At 44.6% G+C, this 21,120-nt stretch overlaps 1 protein-coding gene and 1 pseudogene across 1 annotated transcript in view; both read left to right on the top strand.

The window, feature by feature from the left end:
* The window catches only part of XPR1 (xenotropic and polytropic retrovirus receptor 1), a 119,170-nt gene that overhangs the window by 30,649 nt on the left and 67,401 nt on the right, over positions 1-21,120 (top strand). The gene's annotated exons all lie outside the window — the stretch shown is intronic.
* LOC148114708 (dicarboxylate carrier UCP2-like) lies at positions 6,214-21,029 on the top strand (annotated as a pseudogene).

Below are 21,120 nucleotides of genomic sequence, written 5' to 3'. Positions count from 1 at the left end.
CAGCTACATCGATAGCTTGGGCTAAACAAGCATCTATAGAAGAAATTTGTAAAGCGGCCACTTGGTCATCTATTTCCTCTTTTATAAGACACTACAGAATAGATACATTTGCATCCGCAGATGCGGCTTTTGGTAGGAGAGTTTTACAAGCAATAATTCCCAGCCATGGCCAGGAGATGGATGCAGTTCCCTCCCAAATCAATTAGGCTTGGGTAAGTCCCATACAGTGGAGTGGCGGAGCATCGAGGAGGTAAATGGGACGTTGTCTTACCTGAACGTCCATTTGGTCCTCGATGCTCCACCACTCCGACCCGCCCAGTTATTGTCCATCACCTGGTCCGGCTGGGGTGTTCTTTATTTTTTTCTCTACAGCGACAATTACAGGAGGACCATAGTTGATGTAGATATGGAAGTTGATGAGTATGGTCCTGAACACAATAAAGGTAACAGTCTGAGGATAGTTCTGGATGGACTTCGTGAAAAGACTGGACATGCGCAGTTGGAGGAGGCGGGACAAAGCTGTGGAGGAAAAAATTGATTGGCACCCAGTCGATCTAATGACAGAGAAAGAAAGTAACCCATACAGTGGAGTGGCGGAGCATCGAGGACCAAATGGACGTTCAGGTAAGACAACGTCCCATTCTCTATGAAGAAGAAATAGCATTCAGCCATGGGAGGTGACTCTTCTATGCTGCAATGACCGAGTCTGCAATTTACGTAACTCTGCCCCCTGCTGGCTAGTCTCCAGTGTTTAGGCGAGGGCGCTGACGCAGACTAGAGTGTCTTCCTGAAATGAGAAAAAGAAATTTAACGCACCTGCCCCCCACCAAGGGGACAGGACCTACCAAAGGGTGGGTCTGAATGCCATTTCTTCTTCATAGAGAACGGACGTATCAGGTAAGACCAATGTCCATTCTCCTAAGTGGAAGAAACGGCATTCAGCCATGGGACATACCAAAGCTTCATGTCCATAGGGTGGGAAAAGAGAGGTCCTGGACTCTTAAGGCGTATGGATAGCTTGAAGAACGCGACGTCCAAATGCTGCATCAGAGGAGACAAAGGCGTCGACTCTGTAGTGCCGGATGAAAGGAGAGAGGCTCGTCCAGGTGGCGGCACGGCAGATCTCCTCCAACGGGGCTTGCATAGCCCAGGCGGCAGACGTAGAGGCACTTCTCGTCGAATGGGCAGTAATGTTCCGTGGAACAGGTAAAGACTGGCTCAGATAAGCAGTAGAGATAGTGGCCCGAATCCATCTCCCCAACATAGGGCCTGAAACTTTAACTCCGATCGACATCGGCTGATACGAAACAAACAGACCCTCCATTTTGTGGAAGGATGCTGTACAAGCCAGATAGATTTTAAGCGCCCGTCATACGTCCAGAGTATTCCAGGTGCGCTCTAGATGGTGAGAAGGGGAGGGGCAAAAGTCCAGAAGGACCAGCTCCTGTGCTCTGTGAAAGGAAGTGTTAACCTTCAGAACGAAGGCTGGGTCCAAACGGAGCACGACCCTGTCCTTGTGAAATATACATAGGTCGCGATGAGTGGACAAGGCGGCCAGTTCCAAAATAGGCCGAGCAGACGTAATAGCTACTAAAAATGCTGTTTTGAACGAAAGAAAACGTAGAGACACGAGGCGAAGAGGCTCAAACAGGGATGCAGTCAGTGCGGAAAGAGCCTTGTTGAAGTCCATCGTAGGGTAACGATGTACTGTGGGAGGACGTAAGTTCGAAGCGCCCCGGAGGAAATGCTGAATGACAGGATGTTGAGAAAGAGATGAATCTGACCCGTAGGCCAGAACTGAAGAAAGAGTAGCCACTCTTTCAGGGTATTAGGGGCCAACCCTGACTTGAACCCAGCCTGGAGGAAACGAAGCACATCCACCACAGAGGAAGACAGAGGAACGACATTGGAACGATGGCACCAGGCTACAAAGGCATCCCATGTTGCATTGTAAATACGATTAGTGGAATCTCGACAAGCCGCTTGAATGGTGGTGACGACACAGGGAGGGACCTTAGCTTTCAGCAACAAGCTCCGTCAACCTCCAAACGGTTAAGTGCAACCACGTCGGATCCGGATGGTGAAGGGCCCCTTGAGTGAGAGTCAGACGATCGTTGGGAATGGTCCACGGGCGGGAGACAGATAGGGACACTAAGTCCGCGAACAAGTGTCTCCGTGGCCAGCGAGGCACTAGTAAAATGTCTTCTGCCCATTCCTCCAGCACTTTCCAGAGAACCCTAGATATTAAGGGAAGGGGAGGGAAAGCGTATAAGAGCCCAGCAGGCCAAGAGGAACGTAGAGCATCCGTGGCCTCTGCTGCAGGATCCCGATAACGAGAGAAATACCTTGGAACCCGGTGATTTTTTTTTAATTTGATTTATATGCCACCCTTCTCCGGAGACTCAGGGCGGCTTACAATGCGTTAAGCAATAGCCTTCATACTTTTGTATATTTATACAAAGTCAGCTTATTGCCCCCACAAACTGGGTCCTCATTTAACCTACCTTAGAAAGGATGGAAGGCTGAGTCAACCCTGAGCCTGGTAAGATTTGAACCTGCAGTAATTGCAGGCAGCTGTGTTAATTACAGGGTGCATTAAACCACTGTACTACCAAGGCTGCCAAGGCAAAGAGGTCGAGCATCGGTACACCGAACCGCGCCGCGATGTCCTGAAACAGATGGTCCGGGATGCTCCATTCCGAGTGGTCCAGTTGATGCCTGCTGAGGGCATCCGCTTGGGAATTGGCCTCCCCCGAAATGTGATCTGCGCGGATGGAGTGCAGATGAGACTCAGCCCAGAAGCCGAGAAGCAAGGTCTCATCCATAAGAGCCCTGGAATGTGTGCCCCCCATTCTATTAACATGGGCCTTAGCGGTCACATTGTCTGTGAGCACCAGCATGTCACGATTGGTGATTGAATGTTGAAATGAGAGTAGAGCCAAACGAATGGCTCATAATTCAAGGTGGTTGATACTGAGACACCGCTCGGTGTAGGACCACTGACCTTGCACCAGTTGATGATCCAGGTGGGCCCCCCAGCCGAACAGACTGGCATCGGTCGTGATAGTCACCTTTACTGGCTCCCGGAAGGGGCTGGACATGGAGATCACTGGGGAAGTCCACCATCGCAGGGAGGAGATCAGAACCGGAGACAGAGATACTCTGCGAAGGGAGATACTAGAATGATCCTTTTGGTGGGGAAGAAGGAACCATTGGAGTTCTCGGCTGTGAAGACGGGCCCATGGAACCACTCCAAAAGTCCAAACCATCTTGCCAAGGAGGCAAGATAGACGAAGAAGGGACGAGGTACGATCCGAGACACAACCCTGAGCAAGGGATCGTAGGATTGGCGTTCTGCGGAGAGCAAAATTGTGGAAGCCTTGGTGTCAATTACCGCCCCCAAATGCTGTAGCACGTGGAAGGGGACAAATGGCTTTTAGGCCAATTAATGGAGAAACCATGCTGCTGTAAAACTTGAATGGTAACGTTCAAATCTAGATGGGCCGACTGGAGGGTGGACAACTGAATCAGAATGTCGTCTAAATAAAATTGAATACGAACGGGCAAGGACCGGATAAAGGCAACCAGAGCAGCCATGATCTTTGTAAAGACCCTAGGAGCTGAAGAAAGGCCAAAGGGAAGTGCTACATACTGGTAGTGGGCCCCCAGGTAATGAAAACGGAGGAACTTATGGAAAGAGGGGTGGATTGGGATGTGGAGGTAAGCCTCCGTTAAATCAATTGAGTCCCTGGGCCTAAGGGTATCCAGGATAGATTGGAGTGTGTGCATTTTGAACCAGTGATACACTATGTGCTGGTTCAGTGCCTTAAGATCTAATAGGCCGCCAACCCCCCCCCCCCCCCGAGGCCTTGCGGACTAGGAAAAGCCAGGAATAGAATCCCTGACCCCGTTCTTCCTGGGGAACCCATTGAACAGCATTAATGGCCATAAGATGGTCAATAGCCTGAGAGACTAAAGCCCGCTTAACCCTATCTCGGGATGGGGGACATGATAGAAAAACAGAAGGAGGGGAAGAGTGAAACTCCAAAGAAAGACCATATTGGATAGTATTAAGAACCCATAAATCAGAAATGGACGCCCGCCATTGCACTGCAAACAGGGCGAGACGTTCCCTTATAGGGGCGGAAGAAGGAGAGTCACTTGGCTCTCCGAAAGTGTCTACCCCTGCCACCCCAAAAGGAACGTTTTGGGGAAAATCTGTTGCCCTGCCTGACCTGGGAATCCGGTTGGGCCCGTGACTGAAAGGAACGCTGATATTGCGATGGATAGGAGGAGGCATCCGAAGGACGAAAGGACTGAGGCCTGCTGTAAGGAAAAAAACGAGAGTCAGAACATCTGGACACAGAAGGGAGAATCTTCCGACGGTCCCTAGTCTCTATCAACAAGGGTTCCAATGGAGCACCAAACAAGGAATCAGCCGAATAAGGAGAGGCCGCTAACTGCCACTTGCTTCTGACATCCGCCTGCCACTGGTGGAGCCAGAGCAGATGTCTAGAAGTGACGGTTGCACTGATCGCCTTGGCCGCAAAACGGGCCAAGTTCAAAGTAGCGTCCGCCGAATACTCCAAAGAAGCAGTGATCTTATTCAAATCCTGATGCGTGTGGGAGTCGGACGGAGGAAGCCGGTCCTGAAGTTGCTTAATCCAGAGGAGGGCCGCCCGGTTAAAGAAAGAAGCTGAAGTGGCTGTACGGAAAGCCCAGGCCGCTGACAGATGTGACTTTATCAGAGTTTTTTCAGCTCGCTTATCCTCTGGGCGGAGATATTCATCCGGCGATCTCGTCACCCGCGAAGGAGAAGCCAACGCAGCCACGGGTCCGTCAACAGGGGGAACCTGCAAAAGGTTAGATAGAGCTGGAGCCAATTGATAAAGGCGTTTGTCTAGGCCATTTGGAGCAGGACCAGCCCCAGGCAGATTCCATTGACGCTGTACAACGTCAGTAAATAGCTTAGGCGCTGGTATCAAATCTGGTTCCACCGCAGGTTCGACGAATAAAGACGTAGCAGGATCAGAATCACTCAATTGTGGCTCGGTAGAAGTTGAAGCAGCAGCGCCCAGACGAGTCACTGCCAAGCCCTTGTGAAGTAGAGATCAAAACAGTTGAGGGCGAAAAAGCCCAATAAAAACTGGCTGATCAGGCTTAATCCTTCATCATCAGAAAGCGCTAACTCCCTGGATTCTGCCTCCTCCTCCTCAGAAACCGAGCCTTGCTCATAATGGTCAGAGGAATAACGTTCCTCCAACAGTCCTCCCTCAGCCTGAATAGGAGCAGTAGCGCCTTGAGGCTGGGGCTGAAGCAAACCCTGTTGAAGGCCCTGGGCCAGGCCTTGTTGAATAGCACTTGCGATAACGGCTTCCAGAGAAGACAGAGGTTGAGGAGGCAAGGGCGGGGGGGTTGCTGCTTGGGAGGCTTGAGTTTGCTGATCAGGCTGAGGGGAATCTAATCCAGAGGCCTGAGAAGAAGAGGATTCAGGCATCGTTTGAAATAAAGGCTCAGAGCCTGGAGGTGGAGGAGGACCCTGAGGAGAATGATGGTCTGGTGACAGGTCCCTCCCATGCTGTGGTGCAGACTCCACGTTGGGGGAGGAGGCCACCGCAGTTGACAAAATGGCCACCAGCTTTTGTGCCTTAAGAACGGCCTTCTCTAGGGCCCTGTGTCTCCGAAGCTCCTCTCTGGAGGGTTTGGGAGCATTCAAAGGAGGCTTCTTAGCTGGGCACTTAGGTGGTGGTGGCATAGCTGAAGTGCCCTCCCCAGGCTCGCTAGTATGCCTGCTCCTCCAGCGTTTAGCTAAACGCTAAAGGAGGCATTTAGCCCCAACGGCTAAACGCCTCCTTTAGCTGTTGGGGCTCCCCGGGCTTGCCTCATGGCGTCCGCCATCTTGAAATGGCTACAGATCGATCTGACTAGTTGCTAGAGAAAGTCAAATTCAGGAAAACACCCTTTCTTGGGGATGGGAGGGCCCGCCGGAAGCGATTGAGCAGAGATGATGAAAGGCACACGAAGCCCAATAAGGCAGGTGGCGAAAAAACGCCTCACAAGCCTTTCAGCTGAGCCACTAGCCATCGGCAATCAAACGCGGCAAAAGAAAGCACTCCCGACCTCTTCTAGATGGCGCCAGTAACGCTGCTTGGCAAATGCCTTTAAAACGCAGCGAGAGCTCTCCGAAAGTTTGTGGAGGCTCAAGGGGCTTAAATGGCAACAAAATGGAGCCCCTTTGAGGAGACTGACTGGGAAGCAGCCCTCGGCGGGCTCGGGTAAAGACCTTTCACGCCAGAATCCAACCAATAACAAATGAAAGCACAAACCAGAAAGCAGTCCAGAAAGTCAGGAAACAGTCCAAGGGTCGATAAAAGCCGAAAATTCAATCCAAACGATCTCTCCAATAGATTAGACTCAGCTCAGGAAGACACTACCGTCAAGCAAAGACCGAGTCTAAACACTGGAGACTAGCCAGCAGGGGGCGAAGTTATGTAAATTGCAGACTCGGTCATTACAGCATAGAAGAGTCACCTCCTATGGCTGAATGCCATTTCTTCCACTTAGGAGAACTGTGAAGATCTGGTTCTTTATCCAGGCTTTGAGCTAGCATAAAAGTGAATCCAGAAAATGTAAGAATATGGGATGTGATCATGTGATACTGTGGCACTGCACTTGAGATATGAGATAGTGTTGTGAGTTTGCTTTCCTTTATTCTGTTATTTAATATTGTGAGAATTAAATTATATTTCATTTAATTTATATTTAATTCTTATTTTTAATTATGTTTAATTCTTGGCTTTTTATCTTGCCCTACAAACTTGGAAATATCTTTTTGCCACTATTTAAATGGTGCATTAGTTTTCTGAAATACTGAAATAACATCCTGGATAAAACATTCATCTTAATTATAGAGGTTTTACATAAAGACAATAGTTGTAATTTGTCACCTCAATAAATCTTTTTGATGTCATTGCTTAATTTACTGTATTTATTCTGAAACAGCATGTGATTCATATTAGTCACTATAATCCCTAAATATTTAACTTTCTTCTCAGTTTTAAAAATAGTCTTTTTTATCAAGTCTCTTGATTTTATATACTTATATTTTTAACCAAAATCTTTGTTTTTTGTTGATTTACTTTAAAACCAGCTAATGTACTTTTCTTCATTAAGTGTTCAATCCCATTCTGAGACTTTTGTGAAATCAAAAATAAATAATCTGCAAAACCCCTCAATTTATAGGCCTCTGTTTTTAATTTCCAATTCCATTTTCTCACCCTGTCTAATATACCCTGTCTAAAATCAGATAAAAGGAATGGGGACATTTAATTAAATCACCATTAACAATAATATGAACCTTCTGAATTGTATATATTAACTTAATCCCTTGAATAAAATTCTCCCTAAAATTTACATATTCCAAAGCTTTAAACACAAATAACCAATTTGTCAAAAGCTTTCTCTGCATCCAGCAAAATCAATACAGGTTGCTTTTCATTATTTTGTTGTAAGTACTCTACAGTATTAGGGTGTGTCATTTAATTGGATGAAAATTAATTTTTGCAATTTTTTTCAGTGAAGGGTTCTAAAAATATGTGTTTTTGGACCAAGAATTCAAATCTGTTATTTTTGCAGTTGCACAACGTTTAGCTTGGTAAGGTAAATCCACGTCTGATCATATACTCCACAAATACGGTTAACTTTATCTTCTCAAAATTACACCTTGTACTACAAAAATTAAAGTTTTTTCTGCATGAATCTTATCTAGCTAAGCAAAAAATAATCCATGCACTCATAAACTAACATCAGAAAGCAATTGTCTGAATTACAAAAATGTCTAAGCAAATTTCATCAAGTCTTGTTTTGATTCGTTCTTCAACATCAGCTGCCAACTGGCTTCTTAGCCTTGATATAACCCTCACATTTCTCATTTGTATACATTCTGCTTGCTGCCTCTGTAACCTGTTTCACACATCTCTCTACTGATTGGGCAGGACAAGGCCACTGTGGTACCAGTACTTGTATTGGTTCATCAGTGAACTTCTTTATTTCCACTGTAGTCAGTTTGCACTTCAAAGGTGGCTCATATACACCTTCAGATCAGTCAATCAGCTCCAGCAGAGTGGACGCTCTGGCTTGACCTCTACCCAGTGCATGGTACCACCTTCACTGCCAGTATTAACATTTGTAGAATCTCCTCCAATGGGCCTTCAGGCTTTTGTCAATGCCTTTCTTCATGAAATATACAAGATTATCTGTAATTGCTAGAGCAGGTTTTCCTGTTTTTGAGCCTTTCTCTGGAGTGAAATGATAAAGATATGTTCCACCTGGCTCACTGCACACAGAATATTGTCCTTCTTTGATGGTACTGGGGAGTTGCTGGCCTGAATTGTTTGCTGGGGAATTGCTGGTCTGAAAAGTTATAATATTTATGTAATTATTTACCAAGCACATCTAATTATACTAAAGTAATCAAAATACCTTTACAATCCCCAAGGCATGTCACCACTTTTGAGCACCTCTAATATTTGGAAATTGAAAGTTGATAAATTTGACACGCCGTACTACTATATCCAATATAATTCTCATATTGTCTTTTAGTCCTCTTTTCATAAAACCCACATTTGTCACCATAGATAAAGTCCTATAGCAGTGATGGCTAACTCTTTTACCATCGCGTGCCAGGAGGGGGGGGCAGGGCGGGGTCGCGCGCACATGTGCCCACATGCATGTGTGCGCAACCCCCTCCCCCCCGCTCCTGGCACATGATGGCCTGGTAGGCCCGTTTTTCTTTCTTACCTGGTTCCAGATCCTCTCTGTGTATCTGGGAACGGCGAAAACAGCCTTTCCCACTCCCTTGGAGGCCCTACGGAGGCTGAAAAAGCCCATTTCCCAACTCCCGGTGGGACAGGAAGTGACATTTTTTGCTGTCCCCAGCCTCCAGAACCTCTCTAGGAGTCTGTAGGAGCCTCTCTAGGAGTCTGTAGGAGCCTCTCTAGGAGTCTGTAGGAGCCTCTCTAGGAGTCTCTGGAGGCTGGGGACAGGAAAAAAGTCACTTCCTGTCCCACCAGGAGTGGGGAAATGGGCCCTTTGAGCCTCCATAGGGCCTCCAAGGAAGTGGGAAAGGTTGTTTTCGCCATTCCCAGATACACAGAGAGGATCTGGAGCCAGGTAAGAAAAAAAAACGGGCCTTCCCCACCCCCCCAGGCCCTCCAGAGGCAGGAAACAGCCTGTTTCCCTACTTCTGGTGGGCCCAGAAGGCCCGAAAATCAGCTGGCCGACGCGCGCATGCGTCCCAGAGCTGAGCTGGCGTGCCCACTAATATGGCTCCGCGTGCCACCTGTGGCACGCGTGCCATAGGTTCGCCATCATGGTCCTATAGAATCATCTTTAGTCTGTCAGCCAATATTGATGTAAATATTTTATAATCATTATTCAATAGTGAAATTGGTCTATAATTTTAGTTGCGCTTGAGTCTTGTCCGTTCTTTGTAATAAGGCAATATTGGCCTCTTTCCAGGAATGTGGCATTGCAGTTCCTTGCAGAATGGATGTTAATCACATTTTAAGTCATTGCAAAAATTGGTTTTTGAAACGCTTGCAGTATGAACTTGGTAGTCCATCAGGACATGGTGCATTCCCTAATTTAATCTTTTTATAGATTCTGATATTCAAAAGTTATTATGGGGCTATTCATTTTTGTTTCTGAGATTGTGAAATTTTTATTCAACTTTGTATAAAAGACAGGTAGTCTCCCTGGAAAAAAGAATTTACCAAAACTCTGTCATACAATTTTCTTAATAGCAATTGGGTTAAATGCAAACTGGCTACATCAAATTCCAGCTGAGGCACTTAGCATTATTGACTAAGAGAACAGTTTCAAGTTCTGTCATATACTTGACTCATATGAAATGTGAAGAATTGACATAAGACATTACTTCATCTTCATACAGATGGGAGGTTGAACAACTAGCTTCGTGGTGCAACCGGAACAATTTGGAACTGAACATGCTCAAAAGCATGTGGTAGAAATGGTGGTAGACTTTAGGAGAAACCCTTCCATACTTCCACCTTTTACAATACTAGACAACACAGTATCAACAGTAGTGACCTTCAAATATCTAGGTTGTACCATATCTCAAGATCTAAAATGGACAGTTAACATCAAAAACGTCATCAAAAAAGCACAACAAAGAATGTTCTTTCTGTGCCAACTCAGGTTTAGGTTTAGGTTTTATTTTATTTATATACCGCCCTACTCCCGAAGGACTCAGGGCGGTGAACAGCCACAAGATAAAACACATAAATACAAAATTTAAAAGCAAAATAAAACCGAATTAAACAATTTGGCCCAAGACAGATTTAAAACACCCCAATAATTAAGAACAGATTAAAATTTACATTTTAAAAGGGAAAAAAGGGAAAATTAGGCCAGGCCAGCCTGATGGAATAAAAAGGTCTTGAGAGCGCGGTGGAAGGTGCGCAGATCCAGGATCCTCCGTATCTCCGGGGGGAGCTCATTCCAGATGGTAGGTGCCCCCACAGAGAAGGCTCTCCCCCTGGGGGCTGCCAGTCAACATTTTTTGGCCGACGGCACCCGGAGGAGCCCCTCTCTATGAGAGGGTACCAGCCGGTGGGAGGCTACTGGTGGCAGCAGGCGGTCCCGTAGATAACCAGGTCCTAAGCAATGGAGCGCTCTAAAGGTGGTAACCAAAAACTTGAAGCACACACAGAAGATCACTGGCAGCCAGTGCAGCTCGCGCAGGAGAGGTGTTACATGGGAACGCCATGTCGCTCCCATAACCACCTGCGCGGCCGCACTCTGTCCAGTTGGAGCCTCTGGGTGCTCCTCAAGGGGAGCCCCATGTAGAGAGCATTACAGTAGTCCAGGCGAGAAGTGACGAGGGCATGAGTGACCGTTCATAAGGAGTCCCGATCCAGAAAGGGACGCAACTGGCGAATCAGGTGAACCTGATGAAAAATCCTCCTAGTCACGGCCATCAAGTGCTCTTCTAAAGACAGCCGTGAATCCAGGAGGACGCCCAAGTTGCAAGCCCTCTCCGTGGGGGCCAGCGATTCGCCCCCAATAGTCAGTGATGGCACCAACTGACTATATCGGGACGTCGGAAACCACAGCCACTCGGTCTTGGATGGGTTGAGCCTGAGCCTGTTTCTCCCCATCCAGATCCGCACGGCCTCCAGGCACCAGGACATCACTTCAGGGGCATCATTGGGGTGGTCTGGGGTGGAGATGTACAGCTGAGTGTTGTCAGCATACTGATGGTACTCCACCCTGAAACCACAGATGATCTCGCCCAACGGCTTTACATAAATGTTGAATAGAAGGGGCGAGAGGACCGACCCTTGTGGCATCCCACATATGAGGCGCCTTGGGGTTGACCTCTGCCCCCCTGCCAACACAGACTGCAACCGGTCGGAGAGAAAGGAGGAGAACCACCGCAACACAGTGCCCTCCACCCCTAACTCTTCCAACCGGTGCAGCATGATACCATGGTCAATGGTATCAAAAGCCGTTGAGAGATCTAATAGGACCAGGACAGAGGAGCAACCTCTGTCCCGAGCCCTCCAGAGATCATCAACCAACACGACCAATGCCGTTTCTGTGCTGTACCCAGGCCTGAAGCCCGACTGGAACGGATCCAGGTGCTGGGGGAGCTGTCGCGCAACCACACTCTCAACAACCTTAGCCACAAAGCGAAGGTTGAGACCGGACGATAATTTGACAACACTGCCGGGTCCAGGGAAGGCTTCTTGAGGAGAGGCCTCACCACCGCCTCTTTCAAGGCGGCGGGGAAGTCACCCTCACCCAATGAAGCATTTATAATCCCCTGGAGCCAGCCTCGCGTCACCTTCCGAGAAGCCAGGACTAACCAGGAGGGACACGGGTCCAACAAACATGTGGTCGCGTTCAGTCTACCCAGAATCCTGTCCACGTCATCAGGAGTCACAGGATCAAACTCATCCCAGATAACATTCTCAAGACCTGCCTCAGTCATCCCCCCTGAAACTACCCAGTCGGAGTCCAGGTCTTCCTGAATCTGAGTAATTTTGTCATGCAGATACTGTACAAAGTCCTCGGCTCTACCCTCCAAGGGGTTCTCCCGCACTCCCTGGTGGAGCAAGGAGCGGGTCACCCTAAACAGGGCGGCCGGGCGGTTATCTGATGACACAATAAGAGCAGCAATATAATTACACTTTGCTGCTTTTATTGCCACTAGGTAATTCTTAATATGAGATCTTACCAGTGTCCGGTCAGATTCAGAAAGACTGGCCCTCCAACTGCTCTCTAGGCGTCTTTTCCGGCGCTTCATCTCCCTTAGCTCCTCAGTAAACCAAGGAGCCAGATGAGATCAGCGCCGGGTCAGAGGCCGCAAAAGCACGACCCGATCCAGAGCTCCAGCGACCGCCCTATCCCAGGCGGCCACTAGGTCTCCAGTTGAGGCGTGAGCCAGAGCCTCAGGGAATGGCCCAAGCTCCATCTGGAATCTATCAGGCTCCATCAGGTGCCTGGGGCGGAACCATCTTACTGGCTCCGCCTTCCTGCGGCGAGGTGCAGCGGTTCGAATGTCAAGATGAAGGAGAGAGTGGTCCGACCGTGACAAGGGCTCGGTGACTATATCCCCTATCTCAAGATCACTCAACCACTGTCCAGAGACAAAAACCAAGTCCAGCGTGTTTCCCCCCATGTGGGTAGGGCCATGAATTAGCTGGGTCAAGTCCATAGCTGTCATGGAAGCCATGAACTCCCGAGCCACCTCAGATGTCTCACCCACAGACGGCAGGTTGAAATGCCCCATGACCATAAGTCTAGGGGTGTCAACCGCCACCGCAGCGATGATGTTGAGTAGCTCGGGCAGGGCTGCTGCAACATGGCAGGGAGTCAGGTATGTGATCAGCAAACCCACCTGTATCCCATGACCCCATTTCACAAGGAGGGACTCACAGCCGGCCGTCTGAGGAACAGTGGCCTCCCTCGGTCTAAGACCTTCTTTAATAATAACCGCTACCCCCCGCCTCTCCCCTGTGACCTCGGCTGATGGAATGCGTGGAAACCTGGTGGGCACATTTCAATGAGGGGAAACCCCCCCTCCTGGCCCAACCAGGTCTCTGTAATACCTGCCAGGTCCGCTCCCCCCTCCTGAACAAGATCACAAATGAGGGGGGGGGAAGCTCAAACTGCCCAAGGAGCTGCTGATCCAGTTCTACAGAGGAATTATTGAGTCTGTCATCTGCACCTCTATAACTGTCTGGTTTGGTTCTGCAACCCAACAAGACAGACACAGACTTCAGAGGATAATTAGAACTGCAGAAAAAACAATTGCTACCAACCTGCCTTCCATTGAGGACCTGTATACTGCACGAGTCAAAAAGAGGGCTGTGAAAATATTTACAGACCCCTCACATTCTGGACATAAACTGTTTCAACTCCTACCCTCAAAACGACGCTATAGAGCACTGCACACCAGAACAACTAGACAGAAGAACAGTTTTTTCCTCAAACGCCATCACTCTCCTAAAGAAATAATTCCCCCAACACTGTCAAACTATTTACTAAGTCTGCACTACTGTTAATCTTCTCATCATTCCCACCACCCATCTCTTTTCACTTGTGACTGTATGACTGTAACTTTGTTGCTTGTATCCTTACGATTTATTGTTTCCTGATTGCTTATTTGTACCCTATGACTAACATTAAGTGTTGTACCTTATGATTCTTGATGAACGTATCTTTTCTTTTATGTACACTGAGAGCATATGCACCAAGACAAATTCCTTGTGTGTCCAATCACACTTGGCCAATAAAAACTTCTATTCTATTCTATTCTATTCTATTCTATTCTATTCTATTCTATTCTATTCTATTCTATTCTACTCTACTCTACTCTACTCTACTCTACTCTACTCTACTCTACTCTACTCTACTCTACTCATTCTTGCTGTTTATTTTTTTTGCATGCTTTTATAGGATGTCATTCAATCAATCAATTTATTACAGTCTTAAGACCAGAGACCAGAACAAATCAAAATGCTACAATTAAAAATTCTAGTATAAAATAATAAGTAACAACTAAAATCTGTAATAAAATCCAGTCTGATACATGGCCTAACTATACTAAAATTACAAACCATAAATTGTGTGGGTGTTGTAGGTCCAACACTAAAAGGGAAAAGACTAAGCAGTACAAAGAGTTTACCACATTTAATATATGTGGAGAAGACACATGTTTGCGACAAATCCCCAGTGCTGCTGCACAGAATCTGGCCACCTGCGCTGTAGTTATGGATTGTTCATCCTTAAGCAGCCACTGAAGATAAATAGTATCGGAACAGCCAGGATACCTAGCAGTTATTGGCAGAATATGTTTTTTCCTAATCTCTGTGAAAAAGGAATATCTAAGGAGCATATGACCCACAATCTCCACCTCTCCTGTTTTGATCTAGGCTTCCTGAGAAAGCATAAATCACAATTTTAGTCCCAAAAAAACCTCTCTTATTGAGACGGCTGTGAATTATGGTCATTCACAGCCCGTAATGATTCACAAACAGTCTGTGAAGATTCTGACAGATGTCTGCTTGAGTTGACACAGTCATTCAGGCTAATGTTGAGAAGCACCCACCTTTATCTCCCTTGAAATGCTGCCAAAGACCTAATTGTCAATTAGTTTTGCAAGGCCAAACGGAGCACAGAGTCAAACGGACTTCTCAGAGCTTGAATTGACTATATGAACTAATTGCTTCCTGCAAAGGCTCATGTCTGTTTGCTCCTCTTTTATGTCTTATGGGACGGGCCACTCAAGTCCAAGCCTTACTCCCGAGTCACCCTTTTTTTTCTTAATTGTTCTTGCCTCCTGGCAGCTCTGCGCATGCGCACACTGGGAACAGGCTCACACTGTTCCTCTGCCTCGCTGATGTCAGATTCCGGAGGCTCTGGAGGCAGCACATAACTACCAGATGGCCCTGGCCCCCTCTCTGCCTCTGATGCAGAGCTCTTGTCGGAGTCTTCCCCAGACTCCGGGACTGGCCCATGTGCCTCCCCAACCTCCTTACTGTCCGACTCTGCTGCCAGCTCTGCAGGCCCCCGGTGGACCACACCATCATCTGAGCCACAGGAACAGAATCTTTCGTCAATGGTATCCTTTTTATACTTGCCGTACAGGATGGCTGATGGCACCTTTCAAGTGAAAATGCTTTCTGGTGGTTTGCTGACTCCAACTGACTAAGATAGTTGTCAGGAGCAACAACACATCTAATGATATCTGGAGCCAGAAATAGCGGAGCTTTCCCTAAGTCCACCTGCCTCTCAATGTCTTCCACCCTTTGTCACAAGGTTTGTCTTGCTAGGTCGTAGTCCATCTTAAGTATTGAAGCTGGGGAGAAGCCTAGTTTGGCAAGGTTGGATTTGACAGCCTTGATCCATGATGAGGAGAATTTGTCTTGGAGAATTAATGGAGCAGGACCTTGCGGAAAGAAGTTAAACTTTAGCCAGAGATTTAAGGACACCATACAGATTCTTGCTTCCAGGCGCAGAAGTGCATTTGAGATACAACGCGGCATCTGAAGAATTGATCTAATGAATTTGGATTGAACTATTTCTAATGGTGTAAAACACGAAGCTGACTGTCTGAGCAAGGTCCCATAAAGAAGCTGTGCTAGCAACTTGGCCAGAAAAAGCTTAATTGCAGCAGAGGCATAATATCCTCCCTTTGTGCGGAAAAATTTAAGGCTCACTGATGTTTGGCCCAAGGCAGCCACATATTCTCCATGTGCTTTTCTTGAATCGTTGGCCTGAATGACCACCTCAGGTATTTGAAGATGGTTACCTGCTCTATTTTGTGGCCATTTAGATACCATGAATAAAGTTTTGGCCTTTTTGCAAAGGCCATGATCTTTGTTTTCACATAATTTATTTTATGTTTAATAAACTGTTTACAGTTTATTGTAATTACAGTACTGGAGAAGGACTTGCAAGGCTCTTTTAAGGCCTACTGGTATCCTGAAGAGGATCACAGCGTCATCTGCATAGAGCAGCAGGGCAATGCTTCTATCACCTATTTTTTGGGGAGGTAGTAATTTGTTTTGTTTAGCCATTTTATTATGTTGTTTATATAGAAGTTAAAAAGCAAGGGGGGCAAAATGCACCCCTGTTTAACCTCCTTTTGAGCATGTCATTAAATAATTGGTTGTACAGTAATACAGTTACTTTGTAAACAGGAATATGCAACTAAAAGCTCTATTAAAGTACCACTTTGTTGTTGTTGTTAGTTGCGAAGTCGTGTCCGACCCATCGCAACCCCATGGACAACGTTCCTCCAGGCCTTCCTGGCCTCTACCATCCTCTAGAGTCCATTTAAGCTCATGCCTACTGCTTCAGTAACTCCATCCAGCCACCTTGTTCTCTGTCGACCCTTTCTTCTTTTACCCTCAATCTTTCCCAGCATTAGGCTTTTCTCCAGTGAGTCCTTCCTTCTCATTAGGTGGCTAAAATATTTGAGTTTCACCTTCAGGATCTGGCCTTCTAAAGAGCAGTCAGGATTGATCTCCTCTAGGACTAACCGGTTTGATCGCCTTGCAATCCAAGGGATTCTCAGGAGTCTTCTCCAGCACCATAGTTCAAAAGTACCACTAAGATGGCTTTGTTATATTTTTTCTTGCCTAGCTATTAGAAATTATTCAACATGCATAATGAGCCACTAAAATGCTTGATGTGGTAGAATATCACCTTATTATTCAGGTTTGAATGAGTTAGTTTAGCAAACAAACTAGAATTAATGGTAGAAAGTAACAGCACACTGGGGGATATTGAGAAGTTGATCTATATGTGACTGTGCTATGACATGCCTTTTTTTATTTCTCTTGATATATTATATTTTTAATTGAGTAGGATTATTATGATAGCAACAAAAATAGATGTAACATATACAATAGAAAAGTAAAAATTAAACAGATAAGTATAGTAAGCGTAAACTTCCTATAGTGTGATTATGCCCACACCAAACAAAATGTGAAATAAAAAATGTTTTATGACTGAGCTAATTCATTTTCTCAAGAGTTTTCCCCAGAGTTTGTTATTTGGAAGGGTGGCCCTGGAGAAAGGATAAAAATATTTGTAACCTTTCCCTTATGTTGTCAGTGCATTCCTGTGAAGGCGTCATTTTCCTAGCGTCCCTAGACTTTGTGAGAGATAAGATGTCCTTTAAGATCAGTGCTAAATGAAAAGCTAAAGATGCTAAACCCAATTGAATATTAGCTTCCACTGTCTTCAGAGGTTGCAGAGTATCTATGGTAGTCAAAAATTTAGGGCATACATGTAATACTTTCATTTCACTTCTCACTTCAGAAGAAGGTCTTAACAGTTTAGTCCTGAACCAAAAATAGAAGAATCCCTTGATGAAGGTTAAACTACTACGGTAACTGAAACAATAGCAGTCAGGGGTCAACTATTCTTGGTCATGTACAGGAAATCCCAAATTATTCCTGAATATTCCAATAGAAAGCAAGCTCTCCATTTATTTGTCCAGAATGCCTGAGCATTTATGCATATTTTTTGCTATCTTCATATTTAAAAGTATTGTATTTAGTCGCATCCATTTTAATATATCTGTTTTTCTTTTTGCTTGCTTTTCTCTTAATTTCTTAGCACAAAATACATTTTCTACATTAAAGCTTTATTTGACTTTGGTACAATTGAACCCAACATTCTGGATTATGGACATTGGATTTGACCCAGTCAATACACTGTCCATAAAATATGTATGGTGTGTATTAGATTAAAAAAAGTATTTAAAAAAACAACAATCTGTGTTTTTTCTCGATAATAATATTTGAGTAACAATATTATGTGTATATTAAATATATCCATTTGATTATTGTTCAAGAAAATGTGAATAGAGGAATTAAAGGCTTATTCAAAGTAGAATATACTGTTTATTAACATTAAAGTACAATGTCAAATTTGGGCCACCTACTCTAAAAGCAGGGGAAGAATTTGGTAGAAGTTCAAGATTTTGTTTTTTGTGAAAGGGGTTCCAGCCTGGCTAAACTAATATTTTTGCAAACATGCTAAAGTTAGTTGCTGTGTACAGCCTACTTTTGTATTTGTAACAATATGACTGGACAGAATGTCTCTTCAAAACATTTTTCTCCCAGCTGTGGAATGAACTTTTCAAATTAATACAAGGCAAAGCATTCATGAAATTTCAGTTAAGAATCTACATATTGTAACCTTTAACTAGTTTAGCAAACTGTCTCCTAAACCAGTCAGTTCCTCTTCAGTGTGACACATAGAACATATCCATAGCAGAGTTCTGCAAAGCCTTTCCAAAGGGCTGTTTGCATACCATGTTGAGATAAACAAATTATCTCTCCTCAGAATATCAAGCAGCCATATTCTGTAGAAGGAGGATGTCTGTGGGAAGGAGTGCTTTTTACCAGCATTGGCTGCTTTGTGGGTTGACATTTGAGTTTGTTGAAAGTGGATTCACGAGCCTGCCCATTCTTGCCATCACTTTACTTGCTCCCCAAACACTGCCACTGCCACCACTCAGTGCTCTGCTTTTTTCCCCCCTTGGTGACAGCATAAATGTTATGCTTATTCTATGTCAACTTTCAATCCATCTTTCTATGGAATGTCAAGGGGGTTAGATTGGATTGCTATCAAAACAAATTTGATGAATGGGAAACATTTAGAGACGCTTGATTGAACTGCCACTATCTTGGTTTGCTCAGTAAGATTAGGGAACAGTTCGCGCCTCTGGTATTTCTACTATTACAGTTCCTCATGGTGTTTCCTTGATACTTTCAAATCCTTTTTCCCTCTTTAAAACCATCATGAAGCCATCATATTAGTTGAATTCAAGCCCTCCAGTGTTTCTCCAGTGCCCACTTGCAAGTGTGTGGAAGCTGGGACTGCTGCCTGCATTGAGGATTTATTTGTTTTCCTTTTTGATATAGCAAAAGTAAGGATTAGTGTTAGGGTTCAAGCAAGTATGGTGATAAAACGAGGGCTCGAGGAGGGCTCTATAGCTGCTCAGTGGCTGGCTTCAGATGAGTTTTCCCTTCATCCACATTAGACTATAGGAATTGGTGAAATTCTTCTATATCAAAGGCTCAGAGTATGCTGGCTTCTTGCCAGTTGTACCATGGGAGCAGAGGTGGTGGCCCACTTCACAGATATGTGGAAAGTGAGGTTTCAGTTCAAACCAGATGGAAACTGGCAGATGGTACCAATAGACATATATACAAGACCATTGCCAGGGAAAAGGGGCTCAGAGTCTCCTTAGGAATGGTGTTTCTTAATATATCCCAAAATGTTGTTGTGAATTGCATTGATTTAGTGATCTATGATCTATTCAAGTATAACTGTCTGAAGTACTACTTCATGACAGATTACATGCCATGCCACTCCATTTAGAGTTGGCTTCTACACCATTGTTATTCCCCACCAACACATCCCCGCCCCGATCAGTATAGTGAAAGCCATTTATATGAACTTTGGCTTCAGACAGTACAAAAATGGTACGAAATGTACTCTAGCATTGCTCCAAGTGTGGGATTCCTGGTTTTCTAAAAAGGCTTGTTTCTTCAGCCAGGCTCCTAGAATGTAGAACTATTTGTGACCAGTGAACATCTGAAACATGGTCTAATGGTGGCTTTTGGATTGAGGAAGACTCCCTTCTCAGCCAACTGGCAAAGAACAGTTTATCTCTTATACACATGCCTGACTCATGAATGGATTTTACACACATATACACACGCCTTGATCTATGTATTTTTACAGCTTAAAGGAGCCTTCATTTAAAAATGTTAGAATTCTTTTAGAATTAATTGGGTCATAACATGGTTGGAGTTATAATTCAGGACACGCAGGAACACCAGATGGTTCTGTTTTAACATTCTTTCTATGTTGCTGTCCAATTTTGCCTTGCTTTGTCCTTTAAGATCTGCCTGTTGGATAAGGCCATTTTTACTAAAATGCTGGAGAATCTGGAGGACTTGCCCCTCAGAAAATTATCTGCAAGCTCCTGTTTAGTTCTTTGTTATAACTTTGCATGAGCATTAAAAACAGATGGATATATTTTTTTGGCCAATTAACTAAGAGTCCCCTCCAAAACTTAGGTTAGAAGAGATCAACTTTACCCAGGGTGATATTCTCCCAGATGTTTTAGAATGGCAGTCTTTCCTCATCTTTTGCAATTGGAAGATCCTTTAGAATTGCCCAGTTGCATTTCAGAGCTTCGCTGAGAACCTGGAACTGCAAGGGTCCTATCCATTATTTTTATGCAGGGTTTTTTTTGTAAATAGCTGTAATAGTTTGGGAATTATCTGTTAAAGACATAGGGATCTGTCATCCAGATTTTATGAGAGACAGTTGTCATTGTCTGGAATGAATTGTAGCTCAGTGATGATATAGTTCAGTAGTTTTAGTTGGGAACTATAGATGACAAGTGAAACAAATTAGGAATCTAAATCATAAATGTCTCAAAGGTGCTTTTTCAAAAGGCAACTGGGCTTCATAAATATTTGGTTGTTGTTCCTATTGGGTATACTACCAGAGAAAATCAGTAAAGAAAATATATACTTGATTATACATATAATAACGGCAGGGAGGATAGTATTTGCACAAAGATGGGAAGCAGAGAAAATCCCTTTGGAAAAGGAAATAATTAAAAAAATCTTAGATTGTGCAGAAATGAACAGATTAACTTTGATGATTAAAGAGAGAGGGGATACAGACTATTATAAGATATGGGGGAAATTTTATGATTGGTTAAAAAAGAGATATAGATAAAGATTGTGATAATTAAATAAGGAGAATGTTATATTAAATGTATTGTAATTTGGGGAAAATATCCAACAGAGAAATTGAAACTATCAAGGAGAAATGAAGATAGGAGGAGTAATAAAAAGAAGAGGTCGTCACGGAAGAAACACAGAGAAGACACACAGAAGGATTGATGTATTATGTGTTTGTTTTAAAAAATAAAAAAAACTTTTATTAAAAAAAATAAATATTTGGTTGTTTTCTGTTTTATTCTGATAGTTTGGAGATTATTCCTGGATACCAGTTTTGTTACCTTTTATCAATTATTTGTTATCAACC

This window comes from Pantherophis guttatus, chromosome 3, assembly GCF_059756535.1.
Source record: "Pantherophis guttatus breed Tessera chromosome 3, ASM5975653v1, whole genome shotgun sequence".
Lineage (NCBI taxonomy): Eukaryota > Metazoa > Chordata > Lepidosauria > Squamata > Colubridae > Pantherophis > Pantherophis guttatus.
The sequence above is the reverse complement of the archived record's forward strand: the minus strand, read 5'-3'. Positions and strand labels throughout refer to the sequence as shown.